The sequence below is a fragment of the Rhagoletis pomonella genome, unplaced genomic scaffold (genome assembly GCF_013731165.1).
Source record: "Rhagoletis pomonella isolate Grant_MI unplaced genomic scaffold, Rhpom_1.0 Rhpom_scaffold_00006, whole genome shotgun sequence".
Taxonomy (NCBI): domain Eukaryota; kingdom Metazoa; phylum Arthropoda; class Insecta; order Diptera; family Tephritidae; genus Rhagoletis; species Rhagoletis pomonella.
The window spans coordinates 44,012,240-44,017,713 of record NW_023458560.1 but is presented as its reverse complement, the minus strand read 5'-3'; positions in this window follow the sequence as shown (position 1 = coordinate 44,017,713).

Below are 5,474 nucleotides of genomic sequence, written 5' to 3'. Positions count from 1 at the left end.
GCATTTCTCATGTACTAAAAGTGACAAAACAAAAAATAATTATCCAAAAAGAAAGAAGAATTTAAAACGGTGGTAAGTTATAAGAAAAATACACTTATTGTGAGAAGTTATAAGAGTTCAAGGAAATGCTTATTGGATTCCCCACCCGCCAGAGCAAAATATATATTTTTTAACGTAACACACAAATTCCTAAGTTGTCCATTGTTTAAATGAGGTCCCCTTACTAAAATTATAATAAATACTCACATCAAACCAGCAGTGCTCATTTTACTCACGAACTATGTGCCCCCAAAGATTACTCGTCCCAACCGTCACAAAATGATGTCCCAACCGTCACAAGCTAAAATAGATTTTTTTTTATTTTAAAATATAATAATGCCATTAAAGGATAAAATGGTACTTAACATTCTACTAACTACACTCGAGAAAGCCGCTTTGAACGAAATATTTATAGTTTGTCTAAAATTGGAAAACGAATCCAACAACTCAGAGAAGCGGGTGTCATCGTTGTCGCACCCGTCCCGCTTGGAAAATGTTAAATTTCTGTGTAAATTATATAATTAAATTTTATCCTTTATCAGTTTCGTAATAAACTTAAAAATAAGTTAAAGACAGTTTACTAAAAGTTTGAGAAAAAACGAGTTAAAATGCCTCACCCGTCACTTTGGAATGCCCCAAATGTATTTTAGCAAGAAAATAACGCAAACAATTAACTTAAAAATACAATTCATATTTATGCATAAAATGCTTTTGTAGCAGACAGACACAATCTTGTGGAAGTAGAAACATTGACAGTTTAATAGTGGTTCAGATGAATGTTTGGTTGATTTAAGTGGTGAGAAGCTATTAGTAAGTTTGCCATTTTGATTCCACAACTCGTACAACCTACAGCCATTTGGCGGCTTTAATGAATTTCAGTACGTCATACAGAGAGAGGCAGCTGCACTCTTAAAACATTCTGCAGGAATGGCTTGCCGAGTGTCTTAAGCGTCATCACAGGAAGCGTCGCACAGGAAGTGTTCAACTGTATATTTTGAGCCAAGGTCATCGCAACTGCGACAAAACGTGTTGAAGGACAGTCCAATCCTTTCGGCATGTACCCCACCGGGACAGTAACCTGTGCGCACTGCGGTATGTTTGTAGGTATACTCTTTGTTCCTAAGAGAGCTGGGAGTCGTAGGATCCTGTACGATCCTTCACGCTTCCACCTCTTCTTGGCCTTCGAGTGATAAATTTCGGTAATTTTTTTGTGGTACACATTCAGTGCGGAGCCGTACCTTGCCAGTTCGTCCGCTGCCTGGTTGCCGTATTTGTCTGAATGTACCGCCACCCATATTTGGGTAATTTCGTATTGATCAGATATACAGGCCAGCTCTCTCCTACAGTCCTCCACTAGTTGAAATCTAACAGAGGTTTAAGAGAATGCCCTAATGGCCACTTGCCTATCCGAGCAGATATTGAGGTAAATATTTTGGAAAAAATTACAGGTAATTTTTTTTCAAGAGATTTCGCACCAAATTTAAATGGCACTAAATCAAAGAAAAGCAGAAATATGCAAAACTATATGCGTTTATTGTAAAATATACAAAAATATGCGCAATAAATATGCAAAAACAGGTGCTTTTTGCAAAATATGCAAAAATAACGATTGAATGCCATTTTAAAAGAAATTTCACGATTCCGAGCCCTAGTCATAACACTAAATAGGAAATTAAAACTTACACCTCCCATAACAAATTAAGAAAAGGACTTTTAGCGCAACCCTTTAAACAATTTTCTGAGTGCTCAGAATTTATGAGTCTATGAATCATTCTTTCGTCATAAATGTAATTCCGAGACCAGTTAACCACACTGAATCATTTCGGATTCTTTTGGTGTCATAAATTCTGAGTTGAACAAAAGTAACAAAGTTCACGAGGAAGTAAAAGATATTTGTTTTTAAGACTCAGACTCTTATATGACTCCTAACTCGGACTCATATTGGCGTGCTCTTTTAAGAAGGGAAATATGATCTTTTATGATTTATTTTTTTTGAGCTCATAATAAGGGTAAAAGGGGTTTTATTACAGTTTTTAGGGCTGTGTAATATTATTTATGCCTGTTTCACTGTAAAAGTTATGCTAGATGTTGTGACCAAGATCATTACATTATTATTGTTAAAAAAAGATAGCATTATCGTGAGAAACGGTGCTTATGTGAAATTTTTTATGTTAAAGATATGTTCATGTACCTTTTTTTTTGTTGAACTGCGAGAAAAGATCTTTCTGTAACTATACTAAATAAATAAATAAGCGAACACCCTAGTACTGTCACATTGAAGCGATTCTAACAAACGAATTATGCTCTGTGACATGTAAAGATTATCAGCATTTTTTTTCAATCTCCTCTCCTAAACGTCTCACAAAAATGGTCGCTCAACCTCTTGACAAGTCTATCCACCTTTTTGTAATTAACAGCCAATTCTATGAATGATAGCCCTTTTGACCCTCTACATCAATGTATGTTTGTATGTAGATGGTCAACAGCAAAACCTAAGAATGTTCAAAATTTTTAATCTGTGCTTGTAATGTAATGAGTCTCATTAAAATCTAGTCGAAGAATATTTAAGAACTCTTCAAATGATAATAACGACAGCTAGATAGACGCTTTAAACTGAACGGGGGCACAACTTAACTACTAATAGAATATGTATGCAGCATAAGGCTATACATACAAACATACATACATACATATAGTATGTATGTACATACATACATTAGCGCACACAAGGGGTGGGTTTTTTTCTTGAGAGATGCAAACTTATTTAAGAAATTTTGATAGAAGAAAATTTCTATTCCATTTCTTCTGCGTCATTTTATATGATTTTTTCGTTTTTCTTGAGAGCTCTTAAAAGTTTAACTGCGAATGAAACCATTGTCCAAAAAATATGCAATGCATACTCACTTACTTTTGTTTTTTACACCTTACAGCTTAAAAGAGTTTACTACTGATATGTACTTAACAAGGATTCGAAGATTTAATTTACCAAATTCGAATTCGTTCCACCAAAATTACCTACATAATAAAAATGAAAGTTCATTTAAATTTTCCGGTAACTATTCGAAATATTAAAAAAATTAGGCAGTCATGAAAAATCACCATATCAATCGAAAACCAGAAACCAGAAATCGAGGAAAATGAACATTAAAACTATTTTTAAAATTTTTTTATTACTTTTGAAAGTTGAGCGCATCTTGTGTTTATAGAACCTTATATTAAACAAGTAATTTTCAAATTACGGGACGACCCTTGAGGTACCATCTTTCCGATAAAAAAAAAGAATTATTGAAATCGGTTCACGTGGTTCAAAGTTATGCGGTAGCATACATTAAAAAGAAAAAAATATTCCGACGAACTGAAAACCTCTCCCTTTTTCGAAGTCGGTTACAAATGTTTGAGTTCTTTGCTAATTTTATGTAAATAAAGTGCAATTTATGAAAAAACTTGTATAAATGTACCTTAAAGAGCATATTATCTGAAGCGAATTTTCAGAAGTATAAACCCCTCCCAAAATATATTCCTGGGTGCGCCACTGCATACATAACAGTATGTGCAACTTATTTATGTACGCGTGTACATATGTATTCGCAGCATAAATATTTGAGACATTTGTCGCGCGGCGGAGGTTGGAGATCACCTGATAATGGTACTGTACTAGCAGACAAGTATGTAAATAGAATGTCTAGGATTCTTGACCTGCACGAAAATAGGCACAACATAGTATTACAAGACCTTATGTCTGCGAGTTTGTGCAATCAAACGTACATAAATGCATAGCGCTTAACCCTCTAAGGCACAGTTTTAATTTGGCTTCAAATAGCTAGCGATTAAAAAATGGCATATAAAAATATAAAATCTCCAAATTGTACACAATAATTAATTGTTTCATGTTTTCCGAACAATCTTTTTTATTAGACGCATAGTTTCCGGAGAAAAAAAAATTTTTTGTATTCGAAATTTGTATTCTCTGATCTCATTTACCCATTTAAATTTTGACTAAAATAAGGTCTATGGGATCTCAAATGAAAACATTTGACACTAGATAAACTGAGCTATGATTTGAGTCATAATTGACCTCATTTACAATTGAACTGGAATAGGCAGCGGGGTTCTCCCGTTGACAGAGATTAACTATATGTATTACAAAAACAGAGTCCGTGTAGTCCCTATGGCCGGAAGAAGTGAAACTTTATAGTAAAAAAATTCCAGAAATCAAGAAGTTTGCAATATATTGCTAAAACCAAAAATAATCTTATGGCTTTTTGGTTTTCCACAAAGAATAGCATGCGAATACCCATGATGGGGCAGAATATCCTTTCGTTGAGAATTTTTGCTAAAAATTTTGTGGCTAAGATGAATCATGATAGCAGTCCAATTCAATGTAGTATTTCCAATTCTACGCTTAATTTTTGGTGGGCTCCTTTAACGACTGAAGACATTGAAAGATGCATTAAATCGCCTCCAGTAGCGCTCAACGCAGCTGTCCGTTTTCTGTCCACGCATTGGCCATAAACCATCTTCACCGTGGCGTGAAATATTTAACGTAAACATCTTCGAACTCTAACAAGAAATTTCACTAAAAAAAATACTTAATTTATCTCTTAACATTCGAATAAAGTGTTCTGTAAGAAGCCATATCGTATATGACACAATATGCATTATGGGGTAAAGCATTCTGGTATATGTGAACATATACAAATATTCACACATTTACATGCATTCACTGATATTTAATGACTATGTTTGATATTTTATGCTGTCTCATTTTACGAAGCTGATTATTAAATCGTGTCAATTTTTTAAGTTTTCTTCCAACGAAATTGAGTACAGAATGATTTTCTTGATTTAGAATTAGTTTTAAGGCAATTTGTTTTCATTGAATAGTCTCTTCACATCCTTCGGTATACATACTGGTATTTATTAGTTTGCCAACGGCTCATGCCTCGTAAAATGTATGAATGGCCTTGGTATTTCGCTTTTAAGCAAATAGTTTAAATAAAACAATGGCTTTGATATTTACCCAATCTATTATTAACATAACTACTTTTGGTTAGCTTTCAAATACCCAATTCCTTGGTAACATGGAAAAATCAGCATGAAGTTCAAATAAATTTGTTTCGGCTAGAACCGTTGTTAGGCGACCACTAACACCTAGCGCCTAAATGCATACTACGCCGTCGATCAACCCACATAAAAAGGGCAGGAGAGATACATACTTATGTGCACAGCTGCATGTGCAAAAATTTCCTTTATGCAATTTATGAAATTTTTCCATATACCCTTCTCAAGTGTCATATATAAGGCACCTCAAAGTATGCTCAGCTTATACTGACGCACAACTCCTCTAGAGCTTTTTGCGGAATCCGAATGACTTAAGACTGGTTTTCTCTATGTCATATTTTAGCGCAAAAATTTGGCTACATATTTTGACACAA